The sequence below is a fragment of the Dermochelys coriacea genome, chromosome 15 (assembly GCF_009764565.3).
Source record: "Dermochelys coriacea isolate rDerCor1 chromosome 15, rDerCor1.pri.v4, whole genome shotgun sequence".
NCBI classification, from domain to species: Eukaryota; Metazoa; Chordata; order Testudines; family Dermochelyidae; genus Dermochelys; species Dermochelys coriacea.
Genome location: NC_050082.1, coordinates 1111217 through 1123272, shown reverse-complemented (window position 1 = coordinate 1123272; position 12056 = coordinate 1111217). Strand labels below are relative to the sequence as shown.

At 42.1% G+C, this 12056-nt stretch overlaps 1 protein-coding gene across 9 annotated transcripts in view; it reads left to right on the top strand.

The window, feature by feature from the left end:
- The window catches only part of MTMR3 (myotubularin related protein 3), a 230354-nt gene that overhangs the window by 44571 nt on the left and 173727 nt on the right, over positions 1-12056 (top strand). Inside the window, exon 2 of one of the 9 annotated variants that reach the window (XM_043497962.1) lies at positions 7769-7859. The exons of 7 other annotated variants lie outside the window; for them this stretch is intronic. The gene's annotated coding sequence lies outside the window, so the exon portion shown is untranslated. Of the gene's footprint in view, positions 1-4769; positions 6204-7768; positions 7860-12056 lie in introns of those variants that run through there. One more of the 9 variants, XM_043497961.1, reaches the window with a different exon arrangement.

Here is a 12056-nt window from a genome sequence, read left to right as displayed (position 1 = left end):
CTGCTGAAGTGAAGAAACAGATTGACAGAGCCAGAAGAGTACCCAGAAGTCACCTACTATAGGACAGGCCCAACAAAGAAAATAACAGAACGCCACTAGCCATCACCTTCAGCCCCCAACTAAAACCTCTCCAACGCATCATCAAGGATCTACAACCTATCCTGAAGGACGACCCATCACTCTCACAGATCTTGGGAGACAGGCCAGTCCTTGCTTACAGTCAGCCCCCCAACCTGAAGCAAATACTCACCAGCAACCATACACCAGAACCACTAACCCAGGAACCTATCCTTGCAACAAAACCCGTTGCCAACTCTGTCCACATACCTATTCAGGGGATACCATCATAGGGCCTAATCAGATCAGCCACACTATTCGAGGCTCGTTCACCTGCGCATCTACCAATGTGATATATGCCATCATGTGCCAGCAATGCCCCTCTGCCATGTACATTGGTCAAACTGAACAGTCTCTACGTAAAAGAATGAATGGACACAAATCAGATGTCAAGAATTGTAACATTCAAAAACCAGTTGGAGAACACTTCAATCTCTCCAGTCACTCGATTACAGACCTGAGAGTGGCTATCCTTCACCAAAAACCTTCAAAAACAGACTCCAACGAGAGACTGCTGAATTGGAATTAATTTGCAAACTGGATACAATTAACTTAGGCTTGAATAGAGACTGGGAGTGGATGGGTCATTACACAAAGTAAAACTATTTCCCCATGTTATTTCTCTCCCCCCCCCCGCCCCCCCCGGCTGTTCCTCAGATGTTCTTGTGAACGGCTGGAAATGGCCCACCTTGATTATCACTATAAAAGGTTTTCCTCCTCCCCCCCCCCTTCCTGCTGGTAATAGCTCATCTTAAGTGATCACTCTCCTTACTGTGTGTGTATGATAAAACCCATTGTTTCATGTTCTCTGTGTGTGTGTGTATATAAATCTCCCCACTGTATTTTCCACCGAATGCATTCGATGAAGTGAGCTGTAGCTCACGAAAGCTTATGCTCAAATACCTTTGTTAGTCTCTAAGGTGCCACAAGTACTCCTTTTCTTCTTGTAAAATGGTTTTCTCCAAGTTCTTTTGTATCAGTTAGAGAACCCTTCCATTGAGTTATGAAAGCTTTTAACCAAAGTTTGTGCATTTGTTCTTCCTTATTACTGCACTTAAGTTGGAGTATTCCTAGAGCTTATTTTGATTAATTCCAAAGCAATGAGAAAAGGTACAGGATTTCCTGTATAGTTTTTGATCTGTCTCCGTGTTGTGTTAAGTGGTTTTTAACCCTGTTGGCCGGCACTGATTCATTTTATTTAGATTTTTTTTTCAAAAGGCTTTATCAAGGTAAAGAGTAACTGCCAGGGAAACCTTCATTGTATATTGTATTCATATGAGAAAAGAGAAACCGCTAATTATGAGGATCCCAGGCTTTTCACTCTTTTTGTATGAATTGAATTAATTTTGTATGTTGTCTTCTATAACAATAGTTTTCAGAGTAGCAGCTGTGTTAGTCTGTATTCGCAAAAAAGAAAAGGAGTATTTGTGGCACCTTAGAGACTAACACATTTATTTGAGCATAAGCTTTCGTGAGCTACAGCTCACTTCATCGGATGCTCAAATAAATGTGTTAGTCTCTAAGGTGCCACAAGTACTCCTTTTCTTTTTGCAAATACAGACTAACACGGCTGCTACTCTGAAACCTATAAAAACAGTGATATTGTTAAACTTTTGACTCGGTGGTTAAATTTAACAGCAATGTGAAATTAGGAAGCAGACGACATTACCAGAATAATCCCAGTGCCATTCTAAATATACCTCAATGTAAACAATGCCACTACGTCACCAAAATAATTAATTATGAAACAAGAACTTGACTATAGAAAACAAGTCCATAATTACATGAATATTAGCAGTGTGATGCTCTTGCAAAAAAGGCAGCTATCATTCTGGAGTGAATTAACATGAGTGTTGTATGTAAGATATGGGAGGTAACACTTGTTCCACTCTACTCAGCATTGGTGGATCCTCAACTAGAGTACTGTGTCCAGTTTTGGGTACCACACTTTGTGAACAAATTGGAGAGATTCCAGAGGAGAGCAACAAAAAATAAGAATTCTAGAAAACATGACATATGAGAAAAGATTGAAAGAGTTTGGCATGTTTAATCTAGAGAAGAGAGGCTCTTGGGGTGGGGGAGGGAGAACATAGGCTTCAAATATTTCAAAAGTTGTTATAAAGAGGATGGTGATCAATTGTTCTCCATGTCCAATGAGGGTAGGACAAGAAGGAATCGATTTAGGTTGGATATTAAGGAAAAATTTCTAACTATGCGGATAATAAAGCACTGGAACAGGTTATTTAGGGAGGCTGTAGATTAGATCCCTGTCCTTGGAGGTTTTGAATAACAGATAAACAAATATCTGTCAGGGATGGTCTAGGTATAAGTAATCATGCCTAAGTATGGGGGGATGGACTAGATCAATACTACTCAAAGTGGTGGTCCGTGGACCGGCAACGGTTCGCAAGACATCGGTTGCTGGTCTGCACGCACATTGGAAAAAAAATTGCCGGTCCCTCACATCAGATAGCTTGAGAAGCACTGGACTAGATGACCTCTTGAGATCCCTTCCAGCTCTATATTTCTGTGGTTCTTTTCCTCAGGTCTGTAGGAAAATCAGTGATGATATTTTTCTACAAAACAGTACAGGTGACTTAGCTATGTACAAGATTTGAAGTTCTGTTGCATTCCATCTGTCTTATACTTGGTGGTATACAAAGTGATCTTTCTTTGGTTTTAAAGCCAGTTTCTTGAACTTCAGCAGTACTTGACAATATGTTAATTTAAAGACTTCTTTCTAAGTACAGGCAACCAGAAACACTGGCATTTTTACAAAGAACGTATGTGGATTTGTGTCCTGGGATCATGCAGGAGACTGAAAATTAGGTTTACACTTCCAGAGTTCCTTTCAGAGTCTTCCTTGGAGATGGCGTGATGGTAGCAGGGATGCTGTACCAATAAAAGACTTGATCCGTGTGGATTTGAGGTGCAAAAGGCGGCCATCTCCCTGTAAAACTATCTGGCTCCATCATTGGCTATTTCCTTCAGTACCAGATCCTTCTTGCATTCTTCTTCCCCCCCACCCATCCTCCCAAAAAATGGCTAACAGTATCGAGAACAGTTGGCAAGCTAATATTGAACGGATCCTTTTAATTTACTCATTGAAGTCATATGAGTTTGGTTGGCCTATTTTTATCTCCCTAATTGTGGCTCTCATCCTCCTTAGAGTGACTTCCGCTTCATATCACAGCTATCTTTATTCACCTGCCTTTTATCTGCTTTATCCATGCAGTGGACAGTGTGGTGTGATTTTTTAATTTTTCTTCCCCAAAGGTTTCAGTATATATACCCTGAAATAACTTTTTAGGAAGGATGGATTTTCAAAGTCAGTATGAAATTATCAGTGACTGTTCTTTTAGAAAAAAGAAAACGAGGACTTGTGGCACCTTACAGACTAACAAATTTATTTGAGCATAAGCTTTCGTGAGCTACAGCTCACTTCATCGGATGCATTCAGTGGAAAATACAGTGGGGAGATTTATATATATACACACACAGAGAACATGAAACAATGGGTGTTACCATACACACTGTAATGAGAGTGATCAGGTAAGGTGAGCTATTACCAGCAGGAGAGCGGAGGGGGGAGCAGGGGGGAGCGAACCTTTAATAGTGATAATCAAGGTGGGCCATTTCCAGCTGTTGACAAGAACATCTAAGGAACAGACGGGGTGGGGGGTGGGGAATAAACATGGGGAAATAGTTTTACTTTGTGTAATGACACATCCACTCCCAGTCTTTATTCAAGCCTATGTTAATTGTATCCAGTTTGCAAATTAATTCCAATTCAGCAGTCTCTCATTGGAGTCTGTTTTTGAAGCTTTTTTGTTGAAGGATAGCCACCCTCAGGTCTGTAATCGAGTGACCAGAGAGATTGAAGTGTTCTCCAACTGGTTTTTGAATGTTACAATTCTTGATGTCTGTTTTGTGTCCATTCATTCTTTTACGTAGAGACTGTCCAGTTTGACCAATGTACATGGCAGAGGGGCATTGCTGGCACATGATGGCATATATCACATTGGTAGATGTGCAGGTGAACGAGCCTCTGATAGTGTGGCTGATGTGATTAGGCCCTATGATGGTGTCCCCTGAAGAGATATGTGGACAGAGTTGGCAACGGGCTTTGTTGCAAGGATAGCCTTGCACATGTGGGTACCCATAGCAGTGTCGCTGATTTGAAGGTATACATTGTCCCCGATTTGAAGGTATACATTGTCCCCAAATGTGAAATAGTTATGGGTGAGGACAAAGTTCAGCCACCAGGTTTGTCATAACATTATTGGAGATACTGTTCCTGACGGCTTGTAGTCCATGTTTGTGTGGAATATTGGTGTAGAGGGCTTCTGCATCCATAGTGGCCAGGATGGTGATTTCAGGAAGATCACTGATGGATTGTAGTTTCCTCAGGAAGTCAGTGGTGTCTCTAAGATAGCTGGGCGTGCTGGTAACGTAGGGCCTGAGGAGGGAATCTACATAGCCAGACAATCCTGCTTTCAGGGTGCCAATGCCTGAGATGATGGGGCGTCCAGGATTTCGAGGTTTATGGATCTTGGGTAGCAGATAGAATACCCCAGGTTGGGGTTTCAGGGGTGTGTCTTTGCGGATTTGTTCTTGTGCTTTTTCAGGTTTGCTTGTGCTTTTTCTTTTATATCTGTCAAATACTCACTCTGTTTTTTTCTTGTTTTCTAATTATCCTTTTTTAAAAAAAAAAAAGTCAGCTTCCTTAGCTCGGTTGGTCTAAGACACAAGGTTTTGACTTGTACAAAAGTCAGTAATTCATGGTGGTATCCTGGTTCCTAGTCCTTTGCTGAAATCATTAGTACTTAGCCAACACTAGCTATCAGGTAATCCCCACGACTGTTTCAACTGTTACTCTGAAGGTCTTGCACCAAAGTGAGATGAGCTGGAAAGTCATAGTACTACTGCCATGCTTTTTTAAAAAGAAAAAGTTCTTGGTACAATAGTCAGGGTTTTTTTCCTGAATGATCACAGGATGGAAAAGAACAGCTTTTCGTTCTGCAGATCCACTAACCTGACAGTGAGAGATGAAACTTGCATGTGGATATATGTGTCCGCATCATTTTTAAGGGAAAGGTAGCAGATTTGTTAGTCTCTAAGGTGCCACAAGTATTCCTTTTCTTTTTGCAAATACAGACTAACGTGGCTGCTACTCTGAAACGTAGCAGATTATGCATGTATCCAGAATAAACTATAGTGATCCCATTTGTTCTAAGTTTGTTTGTACATAAAACGAATGGTGTTACAACTAATAAATACAAAATGAAATTTACACATTTAGCCAAAAGACAGCACTAGTTAGTGGGAGTCAGATCAACCACCCTCTCAGAAGGAGTGACTGGATCAGAGATTTGCAACAGGTACTTCTTGTACATAAAACTACCTAGATTGGGAGGGCAGATTAGAAGAATTTAATGTATTCTGGGATCTCTTCATTGCATTAACTATTGTAAAAAGGTAGTCCTGACTTTCTCATGACTGAACTGCAACTTTGAAGAAAAACTTGCTCATTTCATTCTTTTGAACTTAAAGCATTGAAATTTCATACTTAGTGTGACGGATATGGAATTGCTATGTATTAATTCTGATATAATTTTGTGAACATTGTATGTGACCTGATCAGTGAGGTAAAATTACTGTATAACTGTGAAAAGAAAAGGAGTACTTGTGGCACCTTAGAGACTAACAAATTTATAACTGTGGTGGATTATTGGAATATCCTATTTGAATGTATTTGTCTGTCTTAACGCATCTTTGGGAAGAAGAAAGGAACACAATAGATCTAGATAAGGACACTCCAGTGCACACTTGAAAAACATTGGTACAAACTGTTAGTTTCAAGGTGCCAGTCTCCATCAATATGCATGCCTTGTTTGGCAAAGCTAGGAGCCTGGAGATCAAAAGAAAACACATTTATGAAGTCCTTCACAGAGCAGGGAGAGTGTCACTTTCCAGAAGCTGTCTAGGGAGATAAGCTGCCAGAGTGAGAGAGAAAGGGAGAGACTCTGCTGAGGGAGTCTAGAGCAATTCGGCCTTCCTGGATCCAGGGAATGGTAACCCTTAGGGTAAAGCTAGATATGTTTTATTGTTTTAAGATTTCTTTTTTTCTGAACTGTTTTTGTTCTAAACAAATACTGTACTTTAAGGAGGCTGCCTGGTCACTGTATAGACCACTGACAAGAATTTCAGGGTATCAGCCTGTTAGGCGTGCTAAGGAGATCATAGGTTAGTACCAGGAGTCTTCTACTTAGAACAGTGGTCCCCAAATTGTGGGATGTGCCCCTGCGGGGAGACATGGAGGAATGTTAGGGTGGGTATGCAGGGCCCTGGCTAGCCCCCACGGGGGGTGGGGAGGGAGGACCACCCAGCCCTGTTCTGCCCCAAGGCCACCCCACTTCCAGCCCCAGCTGCAGCCCCAGCTGCAGCTCCAGCCACTGCCTCAGCTCCTGGCCCCGGACCTTCGTCTCAGATCTCGACCCTAACCTCGGCCTGGCTCTAGCCCCAGCTGGAGCTCTGGGCTCCTGAGGTCCTAGCCTCCGGCTCTGACCACGGACCACTTCTGGCCCTGGCCGTGGCTCCCGACCCTGGCCTGCTCCCAGTCCTGGCTCCCAGGCAGGGAGGGCCAGGGGAGACGGATATATTTTGTTACGGGTAAGTGGAGATGTGACAGAAAAAGTTTGGGGACCATGATCTAGAAGCTGGTCTGAGAGTTGGGAGAATTCCACCCAGAGCTAGATGATGACTAGAGCCCTGAGACCAGAAGGAGGGGAGGGTGCTTTCAAAGAAACCAGGAGGGGTCAGAGGTGCAATTAGGTTAGTAACTGTGATTCTTGGTATCACTATTTTTGTAGTACTGTACCAAGTTTCAAGTGATTAAGATACTCAGAGCTATAATATTATACGGATTCTTAATTTTACCTCTGTGCTTTTTTAATATGTTGCTATATGATGGGGCAAGAGAATGACAGAGTTTATGATTTTAGCCTGGGATTTTTAAAGGCGCTTTACTTCAGTGATATTTGGGGACCTAACTCCCTCAGTCTCCTTTGAAAGTTCAAGTCCTAAACACTAATTCTAGAATGTGTCTTTAAAACTCTGCAATGAAACTCAATAAAAATAATTAAATAATAAAAATCCCTAGGTAGTCAACGTACCTTGTTAAAGAAATCTTGCAACTTTTGTTCTGTTTTTGAAATAAAGGATTGTAACTCTGCATTCAAGTAAACAATAACTGTGTATCTGTGTTTTGTGAGAGCGAGGAGGGGAAGTCAATAAGAAAACAAGTTATTTTAAAAAAAATTACTTCGTGTTAGGAGTACAGTGGGTGCTTTTATAAAATAAAAATTAACAAGCTTCAGTGGACTGCTTTGTAAACTCTTTAACCTTTCATAAATACCAAGTAATTGGGCTCCATGCAGAAATGAGGATGGTTTGAGATAATTCATCCTCCACCACAAGAGTATATGATATATGTGTTTAGGGTGAATTAGTGATTACAGTCAATCTCTCCTCTGTTTTTTCCACCAAATGCATCCGATGAAGTGAGCTGTAGCTCAGGAAAGCTTATGCTCTAATAAATTTGTTAGTCTCTAAGGTGCCACAAGTACTCCTTTTCTTTTTGCGAATACAGACTAACACGGCTGCTACTCTGAAACCAGTCCCTCTGATGTAGTTAGATGAGGATTCCTGTGCCTGCCTCCAGGCTTTTCACACCAGCCTATGTGAGTATACAGCCACACCCCTTTTTCATACCATGCCGTCTGCTGCTCCCCCATACAGCCCCAGTCCAGGGTTTAAACAATATGAAGGGCCTTCACCTGGTCTTTTGCACCACAAATGAATTTTAGCTGTGGAGAAATTTAAAATACCTTAACAGTATCCATATTAAAAAACAAATTTTTAATCCAGTAAATGTTTGTCATTGAAGTGTAGTATATGATTTGATACCTGTACTATCCTTGAAACATGTGAGTAATAAGAATGTAGTTTGCCATAGTTGCCCTGGATTTTAATCCTTGTTTATTTTAGGGCTTGTGTATGCGGTGTGGTAATGTGTACAACGGGTCTGATTTCTAAAGTGCACTAAAATGTACATTAATTGATCGGTGTAGCTCCTGCTGATGTTCACTAAAAATTCCTTAGTGTGTTTTAATGTAGCAATAGACAATCCCTCATTAATTGACTGTCAAAAATCTCTTGTATGTTCATCTCCCTAAAGTGTCATTCATTATCATCTTAGAAGCCACTGAATGAAATGCAAGTTAATGAATAACACAATAGAAATTGTTTCATTATACCCATGATGGAAAAGAGCCATCTAAGTCATGGACGTGATATCAGACTTGAGAGTCAGCCAGTTAGAAACTTATTCATGTTTCCACTGCTCAAACAGCTGCCACTCTGGTGGCATTCCTAGGGCAAGCTACTCAGCCTGCATTGACAGTTCAACCCAGGCTGCCAGAGTGTTAGCACAAAGCTGCTCTGGTGTCAGTTTTAAGAAGAGCTAAGAGGAATGCAGAGAAGTATTGTTCAGAAGCTTGAAGGAAGTTGGCATCGAAGAGAGGGAATGGAGCCATCTGTAGTGGAACAGGGAGGGTTGTAGAAAAAGGTCATGTCTGTGAAAGCTTTAACATGGATCAAGCAAGAATAATGCCACTTTTTTCAATTATTGGTTATTCCATCATGATTTTTATAGTGTTAGGAGGCAAAGATAAAAAGCTGTCCCACAAATCCACCCTCAAAATGTTCCATCTTTTTCATAATAGTACAACCTTTCTATATACTTTTTTCACCAGTCGTCAAACACATTGTTAGGGTTGACTAACATTTTCCATTCTAAAACCCTGTTTTCACTTGCTTACAACTTGTCAGAACTTGAGTCGTTCAGGCTGAAATTTTCAAAGTTGGATGACTGCCTCAGGCTGATTCTATCTATCTATCTATCATCTATCATCTATCTATCTATCTACTATCTATCTATCATCTATCTATCTAAAATAAGGGTTCAGCAAAAGTGGTCTAGCCATTCTGAGAATGAAGTTGGGGAAAAATGTTACAAAATTCTTAGAATTGTGTTGAGACTCTCTAGCTTAGTGCCCCTGTGCTTGGGAGCAGAGATTCAAAATTTGGCAGAGAACTGGCTTTTGTCATTCCTGAGAAAATCCACCCAAATTTGTCTGAATTGTTAGCCTCTGAAAATTTTCATTTGTGTGTGCTCAGTAGACGTTTGTTTGAGACTAGCAGCAAAACTATCCAAATATTCCATCTCCACTGAGCATGCTCCACCACCAAAGAGGTTACTGGACATGCCCCAGCCTGAGGCTGAGCAGAACATTTCCTGCAAATGCTCATCCTAGATGAGGGGGCACACTGTGCTGCCAGGCACCAGAACTGAGAGCAAGGAGACTGTATCTTCTGTCCTGTCAGAACTTCCACTGCTAGTGCTCATGCAGTGTTTGAGGAGAAGGATGAGCCTGATTGGTGGTGGGACAGGAATAGCAGTGGGTGGGAATAAGGATGGGGACAGGAACAGAAACAGAACAGATCTGGCTGGGGGGAATAGAAGCAAAGGAGGATAGTTACAGGGAAAGGGAGGTAGGAACAGATGGGATATGAAGGGGCGAGAGGATTTATATAAACACTCATCACCAGAATCTGGAATAGAACTCAGGGTACTTGAGTCTCAGTATTCTTCTTCTGTCAGCAAATATTTGTGAAATCCACTGGCAAAGTACAAGTCTGATCGACCTTTAGTGGCTCATGCACAAGCAGGATATCAGCCTCCTCCTCCTATGGCTTATGTGTTAGTGGCCTGTGCTGTAAATCTGAAGGTTTTTACCATACTGATGAGTTGTGTGGGGTCATTGTGGTTCCATATGAGATGGTTTTGTTAAAACAAAACAAAACAAAAAAAAAACTTGGTAAATTCATTTTAAAAAACTACATTAAAAGAATATTAAAGTTGCAAAATCAAGCATTCAAAAGTTATGAATGTCAGAATTATAGTTGCTCGTACAAATTTAATTTCAGTCCCCTTGTGTGTGTGCATTATAATACAGCTGTTAATTACATGACCTGTTTACATGTTTTTCCACAGGACCTCTGCCTTTTTGAGTGGTGTTCAGAGATTGAATCAGGGTCATGTAGTGAATGAGGCTGTCATCTGTAAGACCACTGCCTTATTTTTTGTGGAAACAGGAAAGTATGAAGTGATTGGAGGAGGCAGCAGGGAGAGAGTTGGTCTTGTCTCATAGTTAAAGCATGTGATTGTCATCCTGGAGAACTGGAATCTGTCCTTGCCTCTGCCATGAAGTTCCTATATGATGTTGGCTGTAGCGGGTGGGGTGGTTACCCTGCTCCTGATATAAGAGGAGTGAGAACAGCTGGGGGAAGCTGAGTGATTAGCTGACCACAGCTGTGGCCAGCTCAATCAGGGCCCAGCTGGCCCTTATAAGAGGGCTGGGGGCCAGGTGCTGGAGGAGCAGTCTCTCTTTAGTCCTGGAGGGAGAGGGCCTAGCTGCTGGGGAACATATGGTATCTGAAACTGGAGCAGTGCTGGGCAATAGGGCAAGGGAGCTGGGTCGCTCCAGCCTCGTAAACCCCCAGGCTGCATGCCTCGGTGAAGGTCTGTACAGGTACTGGCGTTGCAGAGATGCAGCCCGGGTTAGGCAGAGGCAGCTGGTCCAACCTCCTTGCCAATGATGAGTGGTCATGACAGACTGCAGTTTGCTCCAATAAGCGGGGGCTAGATGGTGATGGCAGTAGACACTGAGCTAAGGTGGGTGAGAGGGTTGGGGTTCCCCTAGGAGGGGAAACCCAGAGCGTGGTAGGATACTGCTGGGGCAGCACCCCAAGGTAAAGGGCACCGGGGTCCGGAAGGGACACGGGCCAGCGGCAGGCGAGACATCGGCCAGTTGGAGGCGCTCTGTACGCTGGAGCGCTAATTCCCAAGATCACCAGCAGGAGGTGCCGCACTGGTGAGTCGTTGCTTCACTACACTGGCCTAGTCATTTAAATCAAAATTTTCCACAGATGACCACTGAGTGTTCCTCATTTTCTGGGTGCCCAACTAGACACACCTGGGCATGATTTGCAGAAGTACTGAGCACTCAGACCTATGGAAGCTGTGCTTTGAACATATAAAGAGCTATAAAAAATGTGAAGTACTCTGAAAAACATACTTAGCTTGATTTGGGCACCCAAAATTAGTGGACAGTTGAGACAATTATTCTCTGTCTTAGTTTCTTGTCTTTAAAATGGGGATAGCACCATCACTTTACCTCACAGAGATGTTGCAAAGATAAATTCATTAACATTTTTTAAGCACAGTTGGGCTAAGGTAATGAGCATCAGATGAAGCCCATGAGGAAATATCTTTAATCAGTGCAGAGTATGAATAGTGTGAAGTAATTAAGGCATGGGTTCACACATTGAATGATGAAGATAGAAAGAAATAGCTTCTTGTTCAGTTGAGCGCTGTCCGTCCAGGGCATTGAGTGAGGCAGGGGTCCTGTGGAAAGAATGGTATGTGATCATTAAATACTTTAGGCATACACACAAGAGGGCTGAATTAAAAGTTGTACAGGCAACCTTAATTTCTGGCATTCCTAACTTTTGAGAGCTTGACTTCATAACTCGAGTATTCTTTAATATTTTTTAGTGTATGTAAATCAGAAATTGAATTATTCTGCAAATGTGTATTATGGTGAGTCGTTGCAATCTCATTAATATACAGATCTCATAGACTTTGTGCCTCCCGCTGTGTATATTTGCCTCTATTAAGAACATGTTGTGATAGTACCTATAACAACGTTAACTTGTAGTCCAAAAATGCATCACAAAAGCATGTCCACCCAGCCCCGGATCCTTTTCTGTGCAGCAGGTTCCACAACTTAGTGTTCAGATATGTTAAGCTGCTG